We start from the raw sequence: 24,284 nt of genomic DNA, 5'->3' as shown, positions 1-24,284 counted from the left end.
AGGTTCTTGCTGTGGTTAGGTCTAATTCTTCTGGAGCAAAGTGAGACTATAAATGCATCCATGAAAGGTGAGCAGTTGGTGCTTCTGCTTTAGCCTCTGCCTGCTAGATTACCTCTACCTGTCCCCAATTAGTGCTTATAGCAGTGCTTGCATTCATCCCTGTTCAACCTACCCCAAGTTTTTATGCCACGGGACTCTAGTGGGCCATAAGCTCCCTTTAAAGGGACTTTTTAGAAGTAGCCAATTTGATGCCTGGTGTTTAGAAATAGAGGGCCACTCATGCTACAGATGTCTGAGTGTCAAGTACCTGTAAAGCATATAATGCAGGGAATAGCTCCTCTGGTGACATTTCTTAGATTGCATACTCAGGTGTTAAAGCATGGGTTATGACTCAGTCAGCAAAGCAGAGTATGGTAATAAATCTAAGGTCTCATGGGGAGTGACAGAGCTAGAACTTGAAGCCGAGTCTTTTTAACTCCTCAGAGCTTTCCACTGTACTGGGGGCTGGTCCTCACTTGCTTTGGTCCTCACAGCAGAATAGTTGTGCCCAATTTTATAAAGAAAATAGGCACAAAAGGTTAGCTATAGAACCATAATTAGAGTCCAGTCCTGCCTGCTCCCAGTTCATACATCCATTGAAAGTTCCCATGAGCCAGGAGCAGTGGTGCATGCTTGTAATCCCAGTGATTTAAGAGGCTGAGGAAGGATTGCAAGTTTGAGGCTAGTCTCAGCAATTTAGCAAGGTCCTAAGCAACTCAGCAAGACCCTGTCTCACGCTAAAAAATAAAAAGGGCTTGGGATGTGGCTCAGTCGTAAAAAGCCCCTTGGGTTCAATCCCCTATACTATTACTACTACTGTTAATAATAATAATAAATAAAAAATGTTACCATGAAAGCAGTGTCAGTAATACCTTAGGCCAGCTTTTAACCTTTTAGCCCTTCCTCCAATCTAAAAAATAGAAAGGAGGGATATGTCATTTCTGCTCAATGACAGTTGTCATGACTATTTTGTCACATTAATCAAACTCACAGAACATGATGAAAAGCAGTCCTGTTGAGAGTGAAATGATATGTTTTGAAGGCTTAATGACCCTTTCATGTAAAGGTAATTTAGTAAAGAAAGCAATCTGAAACAATTCTACTCAAAACTGTACAAGTCCATCAATTTGAAATTCAGCATGAGTGTAAAAGAAAAGATATAACACTACCAAAACTGGATGTGATGTCCCACTCCTATAATCCCAGTTACCTGGGAAGCTGAGGCAAAAGGATTGCCAAGTTCAAGGCCAGTCTGCACAACTAGGTGAGACCTCTCAAAGTCAAAGATTTTTCTGTGATAAAGCACCTCTGGGTTCAATCCTCAATCCAGTAGGGCAAGAAAGACTACTGAAAACTTACGTTTACTGCACAAACAAGAATGAAGGACCATGGGACAGGCTTGAATTTGTTTTTATTTTCCCATTAAATATATTTTGCAGTTGTTAATTATATAATCCAAGGGAATATCTGTGTTTGGTTCTGTTCATCATGTTGTGTAATCCATGTCTCACTGAAGTTAGACCAGTTTGTCCACTTTATGCTGCCACCCTTATGGGTTTCACAACTCAGGACTGATATGTTGTGTAACACCTTTAACACTAAATGAGATATTATGAAAAAAGATATCAAAGGTAGAGATGGGCATTATTTTAGGTGCCTAGATTCAAAGGTAACATTTGGGATTTCTGAACTATGTCCCTTTGCCTTATCTTCACAATGGGTATGGGGGAAAAAAAAAGAAGGCAAGATCTTCCACTATGATCAGGGCAGGATGAGGGGCCGTGAAAGAACTTGCTGTACTAGTGGGTTCCTAGGTCTTTCTGTCACTGCCCCTGCCTCCCAGGTGCTGCTTTCACTGGCTCTACTTCCTGACCCAGTGGGAAATTTGGGTTTGTGCTTCTTCTATAGCACGTGTTGGTACAGCCACGACAAAACAGCTGTCTAGAGCTTTAAATCACACAAATCCCCAGGTGCTGGGTTGGATTGCAGCTGCTCACAGTGAGATCTGAACTCTCCCTGGTCCTTTTAATAAGTTGGTTATTCTGCCTACAAATGAAAGGTGCTGGCTCCATTCTGGGCAGGGTTTTAAAGGGATGAATACACGCAAGAGACTGAGGAAGTGGGAGAGGCAGAGCTGGTCATGCTGACTGGAGCTAGGTTTGGTCAGAGCTTGTCCCAGGGTGTGTGAGATCCCCCAAAGTCTACTATACTTCCTGTGGGAAACTCCTGGTAGCCCTGGATAGATATTTGTAGGCAGGGACTCAGCTGTAGTCGCAACAGTTGCTGCCAGGTACTGAGCAATGACCCCTCCTAAATTTTTGAAATCCCTTGAGGATAATAGAATACAAAATATCGAGGGCCCTCTATAGAAGTTCAGTCCTCATTGTATTACTGTACGCGTAATTTAAAAATGGTCATAAAGCTGAGGGTCATATAATCTAGTGCTTATCAACAGTTTGGAAGAACACTCTTTTCAAGTCCTGGGACATTAAAGAAGAGTAGATTCCTGGGAGTAAGTGTGGGAATTTGTTACCAAAAAAAAAAAAAAAAAGTCCTACTCAATGCTCAATGTAGGAATACTAAAACCTGTCAGATCAGTGATTGTTGCTCTTTGCTTAAAGCTTGGCAGTGAAAAGTTCTTGTCTGATCCCCTCCAGGCAGATTCCTCACATCCTGCTCCTCATGATAATGCTGTAAACACACTTCTGTTAGAGACACCTCCTACCTACACCTCTGAGCTCCCAGAGAGCAGGGAGAGGTATATCTTCATGTCTTGGTCTCCCAGAGGCCAGCCAGGTGCCTGGCCCAGAGCAGGGGCTTGACAGAATGTTGGTTGTTTAAAGTTCTACTCTAGAATGTTGTCCCACAAGCTGACAGGGTACTTTGTTTTTTAATCTCTTTATCTGCAGTTTCAAGTTCAATGCCCGACATATACATGATGCTCCATGATATGAGGAAAGTGAGCTCATAATCACTCCAGCGCATGGAGATTCCTCAGAAAACTGGGAATGGAACCCATTTGACCCAGCTGTCCCACTCCTTGGTTTATACCCAAAGGACTTAAAATCAGCATACTGTAGTGATGCAGCCACATCAATGTTTATAGCAGCTCAATTTACAATAGTTAGACTATGGAACCAACCTGAATGGATAAAGAAAATGTGGTATATATACTCAATGGAATATTACTTAGCTTTAAAGAAGAGTGAAATTATGGCATTTGCCAGTAAGTGGTTGGAGTTGGAGAATATCATGCTAAGTGAAATAAGCCAATCCCACAAAACCAAAGGCCGAATATTTTCTCTAATATGCGGATGCTAATTCACAATAAGGCTGGATGCACTATGGAAGAATAGCATTTCCTTAGATTAGGTAGAGGAAAGTGACTAGGGGGGGGGGAGGGAATGTGGGGATAGGAAAGCGTAGAATGAAACAGACATTATTACTGTATGTATATATGTGACTACATGACCAATGTGATTCTGCAACATGTACACTTAGAAAAATTAAATTATATTCCATCTATATATGATATATCAAAGTGCATAAACACATTCTACTGTTATGTATAACTAATTAAATCAAATTTAAAAAAATCTTTAAAATGGCAGGTTTTTCTTTTCCCCCTTAGCCAGATGACTGTTTTATTTATTCACATACTGAAAAATAGTATACTACATGTCTCCTGTGCTCTCCAGCCCTGAATTAGGCTCGGTACTTACAATGAGCAAGAAAGACAGAGTCCTTGCCTTTTGGGGGTTTGTAGTCAAGCACTAGAACGGTGCCTGGCAGAAAGCATCAGCTACTGTTATTATTTTTTCTATGTCCTGTGTCTGTACTACTTTAAAAAAGTTTCTGTAATTTTCTCCCCTAGGAAGTTCTCTTTCCTTCTTTCAAGCCGTATGTATGGATCACTTGCTCTGAGTCTAGATGGCTACACATAAGCTAGAGACACGATGGCTGCCTCTGGGTTCCTGGCATCAAAGCCAACTCTTGGTTTACTCATGACCTTCTTCTTTTCTTTTCCTCTCCCCATCCTCTTTTTCTTTTCCAGAGATATGGACTTCATTGGACAAATTATCTGCTTCTCTGAGTCCTCCAAGAGTGCCTCTTTGGATCTCTGGGGGCAGCCCCGTTTCTCCTTGAATGATCAGTCAGCATAATGGAGTGAAGCCTCAGCAGGCTTTCATAGGTCCCCGAGTTGAGCACTGGGATGACAGAACAGGCTTCTGATCGGCTGCCTTAGGCTGGGGCATCCCTTCCCCATAAAGTTACAGGCAGTTACCACACACTTCAAGAGCCCACTTTTCTCTAAACCTGAATGGGTTGCTTCCGGCTCCTTGGCACTTGTGAATAACCTGCTTAGATCATGGTTTTCAGGATCTGAATTGACTTAATATGCCCCACAATACCCATGTATTTATTATGGTAGAGTTTTACTACTCACTGTCCTACTTTGTCTTACAGTACAGAGATGGAACACGACCTATGTAAACTAGTGTGTTGACAAAGAGCTTTGCAAGAAAAGTTGACAGCTCTCCTCTCAGCCTTAATTGAAGATTTGCAATAAAATCCACAGCATTTATCAATATGGAAATTGGCTGGAATAAATTTACCCACTTGTGGTTATAGTTATTAATGAATTGCAATTTTCCCATAAAATGGTTAGTTCTATAGTGCTTTTTAAGTAGTGCTAAGATTTGTTCCAGTCTTTGAAATAAAAATGTATAACTGAATGCATTAAATAATGTATAATTGAAGTATGTGTGTGTGTGTGTATGTATTTATATATATAATCAGCAAAGATAAAGGTAATTGTTAAACCAAAATTTTTGGCTGCTAGTTAGCATCACTGTGATGGCAATGACGTATCTGCTTTATATTATTGATGGCTGTTTTTGGAGAAACTTATGGTCTGGAAAATGAAGAGGCACCTCTGGTCAGTCATCCTTCCTGGAACTAGGAAAGGATGTGGGCAACAGTTAGGACTTGGGGGTGAAACAGACCTTGCTTGTGAAAAGCCCATCTCATCATTAGGTCTGTGTAGCCTTAGGCAAATTATTTAACCCCTTTTCATCCCCTTTCCCTGCTCACTAAAAGGAGAATTAAAATACACACCGTGAAAGGTCCTCAGGAGGATTAGATGAGTTAATGGATGCAAAGTGCTTTGCACAATACTCAATTGCAGCTATTATTATTACATACAACATAATCCCAACCAATCCAGACATATACGTATCTGATTTTGTTTTTATTTTGCTTGTTTTAATCACTCCAGAGAAGTTTCCAATAGCCAAATCATGTTTAAGAACCTTTGTCCAGGAAATAGTTTCTTCCAACCATCTGCACCTGTGTCCTCCCCATCTCTCCCCACCTCCCACAGGCCCCTACTGCAAGCACAGCTGTGTTCAGTGCTCAGCTGTGGCGGGGATGCCCACTGTCTTTAGAAGCCTTGCGACTAGAGTTCTGCTTTACATATATATTTTTAAGGATTCCTTATTTGCTGTCTTGGTAAATACTGCTTTTCTTATCTCTGCTCCCAGAACACACAGATCTCTTCCTTGCTCAGTACAGGCCAGGCCGTAGAATTAGATTTGGTTAATACTTGCCAACTGGCTTAGAATCTGAAGACGGTGGCTCTAGCTCCTACTCTGGCACCTACTAGCTCTGCCGCTTGGGTGAGCCACTTAGTCTTGGAGCCATAGTTTTCTCCTCCATGAAAGGAGCTGGCAGTAGTGACATAGACTTCACTTGGCTGGTGTGGACAACCAAGGCAACGTTTGTAAAACTTACAGTTTGAAAGTATTAACTGCTATTATAAAGAAACAGTCTTATTGATATGATGAAGTCTCTTGCCGGCTTCTGGGTTTCTTCTGAAGGAGCTGTGACTTTCTGTGTGATCTCAGACAAGTCACTCAACTCCTGTGCGCTGCATTCATTTCTCCTGTAACATGGGAGAATAGACTTGATTACTGATTCTCTGGGTGTTGTGTAATTCTACACTAAGGCTGAACTTCCCTTGGAAACTAGGAAAAGAGTAGGGTTTGACGTTTAGCGAACTGGTATCAATCTCTTACTTCACAGCTTACTGTCTTTCTGTGTCTCTAGACCCTTAAAGGACTATCTCAGAGGGTTCAGGGTACTTTTGAAAACAGCCAGCAGTTTGGCTAAAGGGCTTTTGCTTGCAGTAAGATGTCAGCTGTGAGCAGAGCCCTGCAGTGATAGAAAATAGATCAAGCCAAGATTCAGGTCTATACTTTTCAAACTCCAAGGCTCATATTGAGTAGAATCAGCTTGTTTTTGTATGTTGAATTTTTATTGATTAAATAGTAGTGCTCCAAGAGCTGGGGTGGTGTGTCTGTCTCCTTGGAGTGGGTTCTACTGCTCTCCAGGGGTAGCTGTAGCATTTCAGGCAGGCATGCCCCCTGGCACCTGGCCCCAGCCAGTGATGTGCAGTTGTGTCAATAGCCCTTTGAAGTTCACTCACCAGCTGACTAGTCAGCAGCCCCCAGGATGTCACCACAACCTTTGTCACAGGAAATCAAGAAAGGCATGTGGAAGCTAGCTTTGCTGGAGGCGGGGGGGGGGGGGAATTATGAATCCTTAATGAAAACATGGAAGAAATGCACCCAAATTCACAGTGTGATTCCATCTGGGATTGTTGCTCACCACTCTCCCACCTCTGGCTCCACATCAACACAGTAGGCTGGTTTCTTTTATCCTGACCAGAAAAGCTCTTCTCCAAGGCTTCATCATGGCCAGAGGCCGTTGGTGGTGCTACAAGATTCTAGAGGAGCTTCTGAGTCATTAAAGCATGAATTTTAGTGCAAGTATTTTTTATTTTTTATTTTTGTATTCTACAGTTTAGGGCACTGGTTTTATTTTCTTTTGTTCTCCCAAGATTTCCTGAGACATCCCTGTGTGTGGGAGGCACTCTACAAGTACTTCACACTAGCATTGTGCTGGCTCATGAGTCTTTACAACATCCCTGAGAAGTCTGATATTTTTACCCTATTTTTTTTTTTTTTTTTTTGCAAAGGTGGAAATAAGAGCACTGGGAGGGTGGAGCTTGCTGAGAGTAACAGCTGGGAGGGGACCCCTTGCTGTCTACTGTCCACAGTCTGACTCAAGCCTGTGTTCAGAATGCCTACCTTGAGATGCCTTCCACTCCATGGAGAAACTTGTTTGGATTTTGTCTCAGATTACTGGGAATCAGAGTCTCTGATTGACCACATGACTCCTTCTTTGCCACTCAAGTTCAAAATTTGTTTCTCAAGCTGTCCTTAAAGCTCCTTTCCAGGCTTGTCTATCACTTCTTGCAATAATTAATTGCCTTGGCTTTGCTGACTTCAGCATCTTCACTTATGACATGTCCTTTGCCTAAAATGTTACACGCCTTCACACCCAAACCTCCCCTATTAAAATTCTCTTCTATTAAGGATCTCCAGTTGCCTTGCAAAAATGATCCCCCTCAAGCATTTTGTAACACTTAAACAGTAGACTAACATATTACTTCACTGTATTTATTTGTATGCCAAGACAAAAACAAATAGTAAAAAATAAATCTCTTATTGAGAGTTTACTATGTCCCAGTGTTTTTTTTTAATTGTTCTTTTTAGATACACATGACAGTTCAGCATATTTTGACATATATATGGAGTATAAGTTAATCTAGTTAGGATCCCATTCTTGCCATTGTACAAAATGTAGAGTTTTACTGGCCATGCATTCATACATGAATATAGGAAGTTATGTCCAATCAGACAGTGTTCTTGGTGCTATTAAAAGTAATTCTTTTAAGCCTTGCAACAACCCTGGATGGTAGTTGATATTATGTCTTAATGACAGAGGTGAGGAAATCTAGGCACATGTATTTGAACTAACTTGTCAAATAATTAGTGATGGACCCAGTATTCAAATCTAAGCAGTCTGCTTCCAGCACCCAGGTTTCCATGATAGCCACCTCTCCATAATTTTTTTTTCCCACTTAGGAGGTCCTGGCAGGCTCATAGGCATACTCTTAAAAGAGCTACTTCATGGCTTCATGGACTTATAGATTTAGTAATGTGCATCAGGCAATTTGGGATATTGGGACAAATGGATAAGACTATAACCAAGAGGATATATAGGCATACCAGTCAACCAGAGATGCTCTTCAGCAACTTGCACCTGGCATATTGTTGAGCCAGTATAACCAGCTTCCAAGTGCTGATGTTTCCAGATGACAGGTGCTGTGTAAAAATGAAGCATGTTTTCCATGTCCCATAAAATGTAACTTCATTACCCAGTAGTCAGACTATGGGCCTGGGACTCCTGTAATGCTCCACCTTTGGCATGAAATGATTACCTGGTTAATAATCCTAATCGGTCTAGTGCACGCACCCTATGTTTATCACTCCTGTCTTATAATTAATTTTTATATTTTCCTTAACTTTACAACTCAATCTGTGCACCAGAGTGACTGCAAACCCATATTTATCTAATTTAGCAAACATTTGCATGCACTGCAATTAGACTCACATGTTGTGTGATCAACGTCCTTTGCTAATTGCATAATTCCTTTTGAGTTTAATCATCAGATGGCATCCTTCATTTTTTTTTTTTTAAATGACTATGTGGTTTGCTATTGGTTGTGAATTGCTTGTGGAATCTCAGGTTGAGACATTTACAGTCACAGAACCAGAGATATGGCTAGAGACAAAGACAAGTGAAAAATCATCTTCCTTGTGTACAGGTGTGAAGAAGCAGGCCCAAGGACATTAAGGGACTTGCCTATTCACGAAGCCATTATTAACAGTTCCTGAAGATGTGAAAGAATGAACACATCTGCAAAGAATATCACCCAGACCATCTCAGCCTAGAAATTCCATGAATAATTCAAGCTGGTTCTGACAAATAACAATGAGCTTGAGTCTGGACAAGATTAGTCTGAGCCTAAAAGAAATCAGGTGACGGGCAAGGAAGACTCTTAGGATATTCTGAAATCATAGCCCTTAGCAATTGCTTTTTAGCTTCAGGCTGCTTATTGCCAGCAGATGTGTCATTATAAGGAAGAATGCTTATATAGTTTTCTCTTCCTTCTGCCTCTTTTTGTAAAACTTTTTGTTTCTTTATAAAGCTAGATTAGAAGAGAGTAGAGGCTTCATTCAGGAATTAAGGTTTAGCATGGAAAACAGTATTTGAACTAAAAGAAAATTCCAAGATCTTCTAGTTTACTCAGGTTTTTTTTTTCTTTTTCTTTTTCTTTTTTTTAACAATGAAGATCAGAAGGCTGTATCTGAAGTCACATAGTTGTTTAGCTGCAGATCTGGGACTGAAATCAGTGCCCTTGACTTACAGTCCATATTTTTCTCACCACAGTGCTTTGCTAATGGAGAGACCAAGTGGCCAAGGTGTTCCTCCTCTCCTGTGTGTGACGTGGTACCTCACATAGTGCCCTGGAGTGTCCAGTCCTAGGCTAGAGGTATTAGGGATACAGACACTCAGACATGGATGTAGGCAGGGATTAGTGAGCCAGAGAAGGGGGATTTGCCAAGACGGAGGAGACCCCACTCCCCAGTGTGGAGATTTTGAACTCAGGATTTAAGAGAAGGCAGAGGAGCCCAGCATAGTGCCTGGCCCTTGGAAGGGATGCTACTGATAGTTACTGGATGAACTTGGGCACTGGCAAAGGGCTGAGGATGGGGTGATGAGGTCAGAAAGATAAGGACGGACTAGCTGTTCCTACTTGCAGTTTCTTTGCTTGGAAGGGGCAAGGAATCATGAAAGTTCCCTCATAATGACATCATCTTCTCATCTACCCACGAAGAAGGATGTGATCACTAATGTGGAAGCACTGAGAATTGCCATGGCCAGAAAATATGGTCCAGTGGTGTGTTTGGAAAGAAGTGGAAAGTAGATGTTAGCCTCTGCCACATTTGCTGAGCTGGAAACCTTCCCACTGCCGCTGGCAGTAATAGCTGTGCCCTGCTCTCTTAGACCATAGCAGCCAGGGCAGACCTCTGCCATGGTGTTTGCCATCCTCCATCAGATACACCCTCTGTATCTCCTGACTCCTAACACAGTATCTCGGAAATGTACTCAATAAATGGGTAGGGAATGAATGAAAACCTGTTGAATATATTGTTCAGCTCTCACCAAGTCTGCAGTGTGAGATAACATATGGAATGGACAAAATAGTATTAAAAATATTTTTAATAGCCTATTTTGACAGACCAAAACAGTAGGATTAAATTTATCTAGTGGAAATATAATACAAAGCCTGCTTTTTTTTAAAATTTTAATTACCCAAACCAAAAGTGAGTGAAATTTGAAGGGATACAGTCTGCTTTAAAAAGCCAGTAGGGGTAGGTCTTAGTAGGTCATAAGCTCAACGTGAAATACAATTTTTCATGTAGCTGCTAAAATGGGATCGGGCTCCATAAGTAGAAGCCAGAGTCACATCAATGCCAGTGATGCTCTCTGTAGTTTTGGGCCGGGTCAGGTCATGTCTGGGGCATGATGTTCAGTTGAGTTCTGTTAATAGCTATACTTTACCCTGGATCCAGCACTTGAGTTTACATAGTATTTTCCTGGCACTACTCTGTTACATTGTCCTAATAAGATTGACTTGCTCAAGGTCACCCAGGCAGTGAGTGGTGGAGCTCAGCCTCTGACCCCTTGTTCATACTTTTTGCCACATCATGCTCTCTTTATGCAGACTAGAGCCCCTGCTGGCAGCATCTAAAAGCAAGGCCTGCGTGACGCTTGTCAAACGCTGTCAACAGTGGACACGCTCAGATGGGCACCTCACCATCAGCCAGTCTGACAGTTATGGTTCAGAAACCGCCTTTCTTAACTTGAGGGTGTGCGTGGGGAGCTTTGATGGGCAAGCTCGCATCCACAAGCACAGTGACCCTGGCTTGTTTCAGAGCTGATAACAGATGAACATTGATCACCACTTTACTTCTGAGCCCAGGAAAGGACAGACCTCCAATCTCAAGTCTTTTGACATTTTGGAAAGGATTTGTGAGCTGGGGCTCTTAAGTGGGAAAGAGCTAACATTTTCCAGGTGTCTATTAAGTCCCTGGCTCAAGATAGTTTACTTTTATTTAAGTTAAAAGTTGTAGCATAGGACCTGTCTCTGTAGCCTCACTGTCTGTCCTGGTCACCAGTGACTCCAACCCTGGCATTGGGTTGTCATAATTTTCTGCTACATCCATAAGTTCTCTACAAGTGGTCTTATCCATATTTTCAAAAAGAACTGTGAGGCAGGTAGGGCAGGGATTTCACAATGAGGCACAAAATTGTGTGTCCATCCAGCCAGCCAACCATCTTTCATCCATTCATCAGCTATTTATTAAGATGATTCTGTGTTCTAGGAATTGTGAAATGCACCTAGAAGCAAAAATGTCTTGAAAGCTTTTGGGGGAATTGTATAAGATCAGAGGGGTAAAGGAGGCACCAGAGTTGCCGCTTTTTTTAGTGGGAAGGCCACAGATTCATATGATGGGGGCGTCATGGCAGATTCTGACCAGTAGGTGGCACTCGGGGTCCCAGGAGTCAAGAGTCCTTCCAAGCCAAGCTTTCATTTCATATTCATTATTGTGCTTAAAATCAAATTCTAAGACATATTGAAAGGCTGTATTCAATTTGATTTTAATTCCATTTATTTGCCATTAATTGTTCCATGCTCTTCTAAAAATGGTCAAATTAAATCTAGTTGGGTCACAGCTTCCTGGATAAGTGAAAGACCCGTCCAGGAAATTAGACCCTAACTAACTTAGCACCTCTGGTGATTTGTTAGGCTTTGGATTCCTTTCTTAGGAACCTATTGGGAAACGATCTGGAAGGATACTCACTGTAATGTTAGTTGTCATATTTTCCAGTGGTGGAAATACAGATGATTTTAAAAAATTGTTTTATACTCATCTTGGCTTTAGTTGTTGTTATGATGACATGCTTTACTTTGCTTGTTTCATTGAAGTTTTACCTACAAATGGAAAAGTACACAAATATTATGTAAATAGCTTGTTGAATTTTTATAAATTCATGCGCGTGTATAATCATCACCCAGATCAAGATACAGAATATTACCAAAACCCCAGAAAGTTCCCTCATGTGCCTTCCCAATGACACTCACCCCATATTATGACGTCTATTACCATAGATTAGCTTTGACTATTTTTAAACTTAAAGTATACGGAATCATACAGGATGTTCTTCTTTGTGTCTGCACTCTGGCTCAATATTATTTATATAAGTTGATGAATACAAATACACAAAAACTAACCAAGATGTAATGTGGTTATGTATATTAGAGTCTGTTCTTTTTAATTGATGTATGGTATTCCGTTATGTGAATATATTGCAAATAGGTATTTTTTAATTGTAAAAAAATTACTAAAAGTGATTAAATATATGGAAACTGTTCCATATTGGTGGTCAAGGAGACATTTCAACAGCAAGACAAACCTCTCAGGAGACATCAAATAGATTGCCACACAGGAATTGGGCTCAGAATCACAGAGTCTTTGAGAAAAGGAGTAATGAGAGTGATGAGGGGTCAAGTGTTCTAGTTTCTAGCTCTCCAACTGGTTGTGTACTTTTGGAGCAAGTTATTGAAGTTCCTATTCTCAGTAAGTCCCAGTTTCTTATCTGTAAAACATATAAAGTTGCCATAATTAGGAGAAAAAAGAGAAGAAGAAATAAAAACCCAAGATACCTAGTTAAATTTTAATTTCAGATACACAGGGAGTTAATATCTTAGTATAAGTATATCCTGAGTCTTACACAGGACATACTCATACTGAAAAATTACTCACTGTTTTTTGCAATTCAAATGTAATGGCATTTATGGGCAACTTAAAAGCAAATATCACCCTTGCTTGCATGATAGCACAATTGCTTGTGAGAGAGTATTTGTAGGTAAAACAGTATGTGCAGATGAAAAAAAAAATGGAGAGAGCCAGAAAATCAGGGGAAGGACCCTGGGTTTGGAGCTAAGTCCTGTGAGCCCCACCAGGACACACAGGACTTAGCAGGGTAACCACAACCCCAGTGCCCAACTCTGAGGATGACTCCCAGACAAACTTGCACATATCTGTTGAATGGCAGTGGAACTGGTTCCCTGATGGGGCACTTACCTGCTTCTGACCTTAGGTAAGCTATTTAGTCACTCTATTTCTGTTTGCTTACTGCATTCATTCAACAAGTCATGCAGGGGCCTACTTTTGTGCCAGGTGTTGGGAAGAGGCTTGGTGAGCTGGGTTTCAGCCCTCCTGGAGTTTGTTATTATAAAAAGGGCAGAGAGAAACTGAACAAGTAAGCAAATAAATAAGTCATTCCTAGTAATGACGAGTGCAATGGTGGAAATAAATAGCACGTGGTAATAGAGAAGCTCAGTTGTGCTAGATGATGGGGTGACTGGGAAAGGTCACTCTAAGGAGGTGACCCCAAGAAGGGCAAGGAGTCCTCCCCATAAGGAGCCCAGGGAACAGTGTTTGGGGCAGAAGAAAAGCAGGTTTTCTTCCCTGAAAACTAAATGTGAGACAACACACTCCCATAAGTTAAAAGGAAGAAAATTGATTTGTGAAATTTTCATGTTTCCACAAGTAAAACAGAGCACAAACTTTTCTCATAGTGCTTCAACTCCAGTCTCCTGATGACCTGGAAACTTGGGACCATTTGATTCTTTGGGTTCAGTGCAGTTCTGCTCAGAGCACAGCCTGTGGGCCCAGTAGTTCCCACTGTCCTTGGGGAGGTCAGTGCAAACGTCCCAGTGCATTCTGTATTCTGTAATGTTTTCCCGACTTTGTGTGTCTGTTATCAATCTCAATGGACCACACACACAAAAATACCCACTGTCCTTTGCCACAGATAGATTGAGAGGTTTTGGCATAGTGGCTTTAAACTGAGAACAAGCTTGACTACATTGCAGTTAAGTCTCTTTCTAGCTGGTTAACCCTAATTAAGTTGCATAATCTCTCTGTGCTTTGATACCTGTACCTATGAAATGGACCTAAAAGCCCATCAAAGCCACCTGTTAAGTCTTTGTGATTCCAGTGAGGTAACCTATGTAAAACACCTAACACAGTGATACAAAAATGTTAATTCCCCCTATTATGATTACTAGTGTCATTCATTCCATCAATAAACATTTATTGAGTGCCTACTATGTGCTAGGATTTCTTATTGGAATAGCAGATACAATAAAAAACCCACAAGACCCAACCTCCCCCTAGTTTTCATGGGGGCAGGGAGAGCAATAAATGAACAAGCAAAATAACTAATCTATCAGATGGTGATAATTGCTATGGAGACAAAACTTAGGAGGGGGAGGGTTAGGGTTAAATGAGTGGGGATGGGCCTCCCTAAGAAGAGAGGAAAGAAGTGAGAGAGGGAGTCAATCAGATGTCTGGAGAGTGTTCTGGGTGGTTTAGACAGCACATGCAAAGGCCCTAAGGTGGGACTGTCCCCAGCCTTCAGTGTTCAAGGGAACAGGAAGAAGGTCAGTGTGTCAGAAATCTAGAGGGGGAAGGGAGGCAGGAGTAGAGTTAGAATAGGAGAAGGGGCTCTGTCCTTTGGCCATGCCCAGAACTATGGGTTCAGCAGACCCCTGAAAAAGGCTTGATCTTGATGGCGCTTCCTCTCTGGAGGTAGCAGGGCCTTGAGTCTGAGGCCTGGGTCTGGTTTTGTGCTGTTCCCCACCCCAAACCCACATGTAGGGTCATTAACTGTCCTGCTGTAGTGCTTAACCTGCGTGCACAGTAGTACTTCTATATAGGGCCCACCTGAGCTTCAGATGGATGGGCTTCAGCTAAAATAGGATCAGTTTAGTAAAACAGTCTCCATTTCTGCCACCTGTGCTTTTCTTACAGTGCTGTGGATGGAGCAGTTCTCCACTGCTCAGCTCTACCCAAGCCCACACCTGGGCCTCTCAGTGTACACAGGCTGCTTCTTTCTTTATGTGTCCACAGTGGATCTGAATTTTTCGTGGTTTCTGAATTTGTGAATTCATCTACTTACTAAAGTTTATTTGTAACCCCTAAATTAATACAGTCATTTTTGGGCATGAGAAGAGTAGGACAATTCAGATCACCTGTCTGTATATTCCCAGCTAAGGCAAATCCAGGTGGCGTTCTGTGTTCTTGTTTCAGTTACATAGAAAGCCAATGTCCTCGTGGTCTATGTAGTACCATATTTTTGGCATTTTGTGCTTTCTTTCTTTTTTTTTTTTTGCTATTTGAAATGTTACCCAGGTGCTGCGCTGAAGTGCTGGCTAGAGTCTCTATGTGTAAGTTTGCTGTGTGCCTTAAGGAGAAAATCCATGTGTGTGAAAGGCTTTGTTCAGGCCTGAGTTCTAGTGCTGGGTTGGCTGGAGTTCAGAGTTATGAATCAGCAATGTTCAGTTATTATGGGTTAGATGTGAGGTGACTCCCAAAAGCTCATGTGTGGAACAATGAAAGAGGGTTTAGAGGTGAAATTATTGGGTTATGAGACCCTTAACCTAATCAGTGCATTAATCCCCTGAGAGGGATTGAGGGGGTGGTGACTGGAGGCAGGTAGGGTGTGGCTAGAGGAGGTGGGTCATTGAGGGCTTGCCTTGGGCATATATATATATAATTTTGGTGGTGAATTGAACTTAATCTCTCTTTGTTTCATGCTGGCCATGTCCAAAGCTGCTTTCCTTCACCACACTGTTCGACCAGGATATCCTGCCTTGCCTTGAACCCCAAGGAATGGAGCCAGCTCTCTGTGGACTGAGACCTCTGAATCCATGAGCCCCCAAATAGACTTTTCCTCCTCTACAATTATTGTGGTCGGGTCTTCTAATCACAGCAGCGAAAAAGCTAACTAAAACAGCAATCTACTCTCGCCTGCATCCTGCGCAGGCCTTGGGAATGGGGTTCCCCTTGGTGGAATGGTTTGGCTGTGAAATAAAAGCTAAGAAAAATACAACCACAAAAAAACCCCACAGGACACAGAACATATTTTCAAAAACAGGGACAGGACGGGCTAGCCAATCATATGAATTGAGCTTCTATACTAAAAAGGCAGAATGGAACCCATGCTTGCTTTATTTATATCAGGGAACATCAAAGGCCTTCCATAGAATGTTCTTCACCACAGAAGTTTGAAAGTGGGCTGTCCAGTTCCCAATGGGTTACACCTATCTCCAGAACCACTAAGAGTAGAACAGAGATAAAGGTCATGTGCCTTGGGAAATCTATTTTGTGAGAGAGCCACAGATAGTTCCCAAGGTTAAACCTGAAATCTCCTTGCCTGCCATACCGAGAGAGAAGACCTGCAAGTAATTCACGAGTGGCTTCCCACTATTAAATATGTTGTCTTTAAACAGAAATGCACATCAAACAAGGTTATGTATCCATGAGCTGAAGAAAATGTAGTGACCAGAGTCTCACAAGAACCTGACCATGTATTTTCCCTGGAAGCAAAGTTTCCAAATTCTCTAATTCAGTGTTAACGGTGACTTCATAGAACATAACTATGGTGAATAACGAGAATCGACTGCATATAGCCTAACTGTTTTCCAGAGAAGTCTAATCAGTTTATACTGTACTAGCAGCACATACCAAAACCAGATCACTCCACACTGACAAGTACAAGGTACCATTGTTAACAACAACACAAAAACTTTATAATTTGAAAGATTTAAAGAGAATCTAGTTCTCAAATATGTTTTTTTTTTTTTTACTTCCAGTGAGGTTGGAAGTTTCTCCTTAATGTCTGTGCCCCTTCATGACTGTCTGTCACCTTTCAGGACAAACTTGCTTGAGTCATTTGTAAGAAAAGATCGAAGTGCTATTAGGGATCCCACAATTGATCACAGGGTTTTCTTCAAGCTGAGGGAAACTGCAATTGATGGAGTCCCTGGCATGTAGAAGCACTGTGCCAGGCTTCCTCTGCATCCCAGCAGGTTACCACTCCCCTGGGGCAACAGCCAGCTCCATGTGACACCATTACCACCACTAGCAGTAGTGACAGCGGAGCCTTCAGGTCAGACTGCCGCAGCTGGGAAAGAAATGTCACCAATTCCTATGTGAACTTGAGTTGCTTTTAAAATAGGTTGCTCGGTTTCCTCCCCTGTAATGATGGAGATGATAATAATAATATCTTAGTTTTTCAATTTGACAGGTGAATAAAATGAGTTTGTACATGAAAACCTCTTAGAACCGAGCCCTACAGACGAAAGGACCCTGTGTATATCAGATGTTACTAAGTGCCATGAACCAGAGAGGAGAGTACGTAATCTTTGTCCTTGGAAACTTGTTGAGAAAATAAGATTTATACTCATAAACAAAGCTCTTTCCAGATTGGTAGTCATGGTTTGGTAGGAAAAAACACAGAACAGGGAGTCAGGAATTCTAGTTTTTTTTTTCCTTTTGCTGGGTTCTCGGGCTTTAGTCACTTCACCTCCTGGGACCTTAGTGTCTACAAGAGAAGTGAGCCCCTACTGAGCGTGGTGGCACATACCTGTAATCCCAGCAGCTCTGGAGGCTAATGCAGGAGGACCACAGGTTTGAAACCAGCCTCAGCAACTTAGGCTCTAAGCTACCCTGGTCTCAAAATAAAAAAAGGTCTAGGGATGTGGCCCGGTGGTTAAGCATCCTGGGTTCAATGTCTCACGCCTCTTCACAATATCTGCGCAACATCACTCCAAGTGATCCCATTTTCCCCATGAGGATACGGTAGCTTAGAGGCTGAGGGCACTCTAGGATCCTGTTACTGCTGAGAGGAAGAATTTTGGTCCCAAGAAAGTACTCCTGCCATATCACTATTGACTCTGGTATAAAATGAGGAGTTTGATTTGGAGGGCTGTCCAGCCCGTGCCAGGCAGAAGTCTATGAGGATTGGACAGGAAGAGGGGTGGGGTAAGGAACCAAGTTACTCAGTGGGCACATCTTCATGGTTGGTTAAATCTACAAATGCATCTTGATGCTGTTGCTGGATGCTTTGCCGCTTCTGAATGTCACCTTTCAGTTCCCATGGAGAAAGTGACTTTCAGACTTCTTTCTGCCTGGACGTCCTTTGGCCTATTGATGTGAGCAGAATCAACACATGCATTTTCCTCTTTGCTCATTCTTTCTGGCTTCTCTGAAGCTGTAGTAAATGACTCACTCATCCTTGGGAGCTGTTCTGAGCTTTGAACAGTTAGGCAAGTCTGATCTTTTTGTCTTCAGCCACCTGGGCAACTGACTGTCCTCCCTTGTCCCCTAGCTCCAGTGAGGAGAATTAAGTTCCTCCTCCCCCTCCTCTTCCTTTTAGCCAAGTCAGTGCATCAAGCCCACCTAGACAGCATATTCTTGGGCTATAATTCCTACCCTTTAGCAAGGTCAAACATCACTCTGCTATTTGATACTTGCAGGCCAAATGTCCTGATCACTTTTTGGCCATGTAATGAGTGTGGTATTTAGGTTTAGACTTCTTGCTTTTCTTCAAAAGTGTGGATATTTGGTTGTCACAAGCCTAAGCCTATAGAATTTGAAATGAACTTTATTTTCTCACTTCCCTACTATCCAAAGCAGCAAGTCTATAAAAATGGCCTCCCCAGTTCCATATCTGTCACTTTAGCCCATTCCAGGGCCTTGACCTGTCAGGGGAGAAAGGATTATGTGCAGTGTCAATGGTCTGTTTTTGCTCTGTTTTTTCTCGTTGTCTCTTTTAACAGTGAACAAGACAGTTAATGGCCTCTGTGTGTGTGTATGTGTTTGTGTATATATGTGTTTATGTTTATGTGTGCATGTTTGTGTGTGTATGTATGTTTGTGCATGTATATTTTTGTTATATGTGCGTAGGTGTGTTTGTTTCTGTGTGTGTTTCTGTGTGTGTGCAATCACATGCACAGGCAGAAGCAAATACATCTACTGGTTAAAAAAAAAAATGAGCCTGAGAATGCAGTAAGTCTCACTTAGCTGGTGACCCTCTTCTCCTCTTGTGAGGTTCCCTATGAAGACTCCCTCTGGGACGCTTTCCCTAGCGTGCCCTGCAGCTTGGGCTTTCTTTGTCCTTGTGCTGCTCCTTGTGTAAGCCTTGACTATAACTCAACATCTTACACTGTAATCCAGTTCTCTTCAGGCTTGAGATCAGAGACTAAGTCTTAATTATCTTCATCTTCCCAGCCTTAGGGAGAAGGCCAAGCACAGTAGGAGTTTTGAAAATATTTGTTGAGGGAATAAATGGATGAAGAAGGCATGAATGAAGGTGGATGCTCCCTGTATATGCCTAGCCTCTGCCCAGACCCAACTTGTACCAGACTGAGAAGCAGATTCTAGTTGGACAGTGAGGGAAGCTGCCTGAGGCTAGATAGCAGACCATCGGACTAGAAGCTCATCCTGACTAGGGGAGGAGGGTGGGTGGGCAGGTCTAGATAGAATGGCTGAGATAGGGGTTCTGGGGTTGGAGAGTAGATATGGGTGGGGCATTTACGGTTGAGCTGGGCAGCCAGCATGTCTGATATGATAATGGGCAGCCAGTTCATGTGGCTCTTGGTAGGCCAAGGATACCTCAGGGCTTTCCGGCTGTCCTCATTTGGGCCAGAAAGGTCCATTTCCTGGCAGGAACAATGACAACAGCAACACAAAAGTTTATAGAGAAGCTTCGTCTCTGCTAGTTCACAACAACCATCTGCAGTGCATCCATCATTCAACCAACAAATATTCCTTTCCCCTTGCAAGGACCAGGGATTAAGGTCATGCCTCAGTCATCCCCAGCAAGTCTCCACCAACGTGGGCTCTGAGGAGCACGCATCAACTCAGTGGATGATCATCTATTTGAATATGTCCGTCACTTTACCTTTGGTGCTAAGAGGACTTCATGGCACAGAGCAGATGCTCACTAAGAGGTTTGAGTGGCTGGATTAATATGCAGGCCAATCATTTCCCCACCTAACAAATCAGAATATCGCCCAAGAAAACCAGCTCTGGAATTCTGGTTCAGCATGGCACTTTTGAGGCCAGATGGCTCTGGTATGAAGCTGAGTTTCTGAGACTCTGGAGTTTTTGCAGACTGGTAAATTTCTAAACTGAAAATTCCAAAAAAAAAAATTGGGGAGAGAGGTCACACATTGCCAGCTTTTAACTTTTCCAAGTTGGAAGATGAAGCAAGATATTACTGTTATTTCACAAGAAGATTTTTTAACATTCCAATTGTATGAAACATGATGCCTGAATTTTTAAAATCTGGGTGTTTTAGAGCTCTAGAAAAGTCACTACATTGTTCTTATGTTTCTTATCTATTAATTTTTTTATTGATGTAATAGTTCTACATCCTATGGCATACAGAATAATATTTTGGTTCATTGTCTCAAACACTTATAATTTCTTTCTAATGAGAACATTCAAAATCCTTTTCCTAGCTATTTCGAATTATCCTACCCAGTGTTGGAACACCCAAACTTGTTTCTCCTATGTGACTGTTACTTTATGTCAGTTAACAAATCTCTCCCTGCCCATCTGACATTCCTTCCCTGTCCAGCTTCTGGTGACCATTATTCTGCTCTCTTGAGTTCAACTTTTCAATATTCTATGTATGAGTGAATAATGTGGTATTTATGTGTTGTAACCTGGTTTATTCACCTAAAATTATGATCTTCAGGTCTACCTTTACTGCCATAGATGATAGGATTTTGTCTTTTTTATGGCTGAATGCTATTCCATGTGTGTGTGTGTGTGCATGTGTACCAATAATGCTTTTTTCACTCCATTCATCCATCAATGGATACCTTGGTTGATTCTTTATCTTCACTATTATGAATAGTGCTGCAGTAAACATGGGAGTGCAGGATCTCTTTGATACACTGAGTTTATTTCCTTTGATATACATACGCAGTGGTAGGATTACTGGATCACATGGCAGGTGTATGTTTTATTCTTTCGAGGAACCCCATATTGTTTCCCCTGATAGCAGTACTTATTTGCATTCCCACCAACAGTGTGTGAGTTCCCCTTTCTCCATATCCTTGCCAACATTTTCATTTTTTTTTGTCATTTTGCTTGTAGTCCTTATTTTTCTTTTCTTTTTTTTTTGAAACAGGGTTTTGCCACGTTGCTTAGGGCCTCACTAAGTTGCTGAAGCTGGCTTTGAACTTGTAATCCTCCTGCCTCAGACACATGAACTGCTGGGATTATAGGCATGAGCCACAGTTCCCAAACATAAACATTTTTTTAAAAGGGACTGGGGGTAGAGCTCTTGCCTAATATGCTACAGGCCTTGGGCTTAATTAAGTAATTGATTAAGTATTTAATTAGTTAATTAATTTAGGAGACTGAGTGACTTTATGAGTGCCATGAAGAATGAAAATTTCCAGGCATAACTACTGTAATTCCTATTTCCCAACCATGTGTCTATGGGGCCATTTTTAAATGCTTAAATAACTTAGGAAACCTTCTGTGTAGAAGATGTGTGGCAAAGGAGCTTGTTGTCCCCAGAGAGAGAGAGAGAGACAGAGAGAGACAGAGACAGACTTCTATCCTCTTACCAGGTTGTGGCGAAGGCTCTGGAGAGTTTAAATTTTAAATTTACATAATTATTTCCCCTTGACTGGCTCCCCCTCCACCCTGCTAAGGCTGATGTCCTAGAAATGCATTTCCGAGTGACAAATATATTGTCAACGCAGATCAGATCTGTGCACTGCAGCACACTGATTGGCAGGCCTATTAAAATACAAAGAGGACCAAAAATGAGCAACTTTGGAGACCTGAAGGGGGAGATGGGCAAGAACATGTCCTCCCCACCCCCAACCCCACTCTGCTGTTAATTGCAAAGCAGAGCCTCGATAAAGTATATTAAACAGATAAACAACTGGAGCTGTGTTTATTAAAGAAACAGCAAATGGCACGGTGCCAACATGGATAAGCTTTGCTGTAATCAGTGTATTTATTTCACCCCCTAAAAAGCCTGTCTGGGCTTCTTTTAAGCCTGATAAACTCATTATGCTAAGTTTCAGCTTCCATAGAATGGAGGCTTTTCTATATGTTAATTCATTTTAGTAAATAATTATTCTGTTAGGCTGGGTGAATGCATGTCTCTATAATTTAATAATTGGGAGAGTTATTAACATATGATTAATAGGAATCATAAACTAATACTGAGAGTTTAAAATTATTTTTTCCATCTAAATAAATATAATAAAGAGGCTGATGGGGGGATTATCTTCCCCTCTCCCTCCCCAACTTTTTTTTTTTCAAAGTTGGAATGCAATACTTGGAACAGGAGTGATTGCCTTTCTTCTCTATCTGAGATTTAACTGATAAATCTAGTCTCTTCAGAGCTTTAATATTTGCCTCGTGTGTGTGTGTGTGTGTGTGTGTGTGTGTATTTGGTGTCTCAGAGGTGAAAAAGAGAAAACTAGAGAGAACTAGAGATAAAAATAGGGAAGAAATTGAGTGCCAGAGGCTCCCACATGCCATCTGAACATCATCTTGTCTGTCAATGTTTATCAGTGAAGTTTTCTCAAATCGAAAGCACAGACAGGCATGGTGGTGCACACCTGTAATCCCAGTAGCTCAGGAGGCTGAGGCAGGAGGATTGCAAGTTCAAAGCCAGCCTCAGTAATGGTGAGTTGCTAAGCAACTCAGTGAGACCCTGTCTCTAAATAAAATACAAAATAGGGCTGGGATGTGGCTCAGTGGTCAAGTACCCCTGAGTGAATGGTGTGGCTCTACTTTATATACAACCAGAGAAATGAAAAATTGTGCTCTATATGTGTCCTATGAATTAAAATGCATTCTGCTATCATGTATAACAAATTAGAATAAATAAGTTTTTAAAAATCCCTAGTACCCCCCCCCCAAAAAAAAAATCAAAAGCACAATGAGACATCATCTCATTCCTGTAAGAATGGCTATAAGCAATGGAGTTCTATTCAGCCATGAAGAATGAAATTATGGTTGAGTGCGTCCCAGCAGCTAGGGAGGCTGAGGCAGGAGGATCATGAGTTGAAAGCCAGCCTCAGCAACTTAGTGAGGCCCTAAACAACTCAGTGAGACCCTTTCTCTAAATAAAATACAAAAGAGCTGGGGATGTGGCTCAGTGGTTGAGTGCCCCTGGGTTGAATCCCCAGTACCCCCCACCAAAAATAAAAGAATGAAATTATATCATTTGCAAGAAAATGAATGGAACTTGAGAACATTATGTTAATCAAAATAAGCCAAATTCAGTCAAGAGTAGTATGTTTTCTCCAATATGTGGAAGCTAGAAAGGAAAAATGAAAAGCAAGGTGGGGGAGGGGAATCTCATGAAAATTGGAGGGAGATCAGTAGAGTAGAGAAAGGGACCAGGGAGAGAGAAAGGAGAAGTAATAGGGAATGCCACTGACCAAATTACGTTGTTATATTGTGTGCATGTATGAATAGGCAAAAGCAAATCCCACCATTATGTATAGTTATAATGCACCAACTTAAAAATGGGGGGAAAAAGAAGGACTCAAGCAAAATGACAAAAAAAAATGACAAATGTTGGCAAGGATATGGAGAAAGGGGAACTCACACACTGCTGTGTAAAAAAAAAAAATTTAAGGCCTGGGCATGTGACTCAGTGGTTAGGTGCGCCTTTGGCACATTTATTTTGTGAACTGAAATTAGTCTCTCTGTCTCATAGTGCCATTCCCTCAGCTGCTTTCCTCTCCCACTCTCTTCTGCCCCTAGTTCAATCCCTGGTACCCTGCCCCACTAAAATAAAAAATGAAACAAAACATTTTTATTTTGGGAAGGGTCTTACTAAGTTGCTCAGGCTGACCACAAACTTGTTATCCACACAGGAGGAAAAATTGCCAAAAGAATAGATTTTTAAATGTTCTAACTTTCCCCAAAATGATAAGTATGTGAGGTTATGGATATTTTAATCATTTCGTAATGTATACATATATTGGACTTGAAATTGTATCCCATAAATATATGTAATTATTTGGCAGTTAAAAATAAAATTAAAGCACCAAGCATGTATTTTAGGGTTCAATACTGGGAGCTCTGGAGCTTGTAGTTACTGTGTTTATTCCTTTAAATATGGTGTCTTAGACACCCACTGTGTGAGGCACTGTGGTGGGGAGGTGAACCAGGTAGACAGAGAGCCCTCGCCTCTTTCTCGTCTTATAGGATGCTAATCCCACTGTGGGGGCTCTACTCTCCTGACCTCATCTGAACCTGATAATCACCTCCCAAAGACCCCACCTCCAAATACCATCCCCTTGGGGATTGGGGCTTCAATTTGCATTTTTGGAAGACATCAACATGCAACCCTAGACAATT

The 24,284-nt window shown here is 41.6% G+C and overlaps 1 long non-coding RNA gene across 10 annotated transcripts in view; it reads left to right on the top strand.

The window, feature by feature from the left end:
• Nucleotides 1-24,284, top strand: part of LOC124088645 (uncharacterized) — an 82,749-nt gene that overhangs the window by 38,046 nt on the left and 20,419 nt on the right. The gene's annotated exons all lie outside the window — the stretch shown is intronic.

Source organism: Marmota monax, unplaced genomic scaffold, assembly GCF_021218885.2.
Source record: "Marmota monax isolate L192 unplaced genomic scaffold, Marmota_monax_Labrador192_F-V1.1 WCK01_AAM20220418_F8-fsc00061, whole genome shotgun sequence".
NCBI lineage: Eukaryota > Metazoa > Chordata > Mammalia > Rodentia > Sciuridae > Marmota > Marmota monax.
The sequence above is the reverse complement of the archived record's forward strand: the minus strand, read 5'-3'. Positions and strand labels throughout refer to the sequence as shown.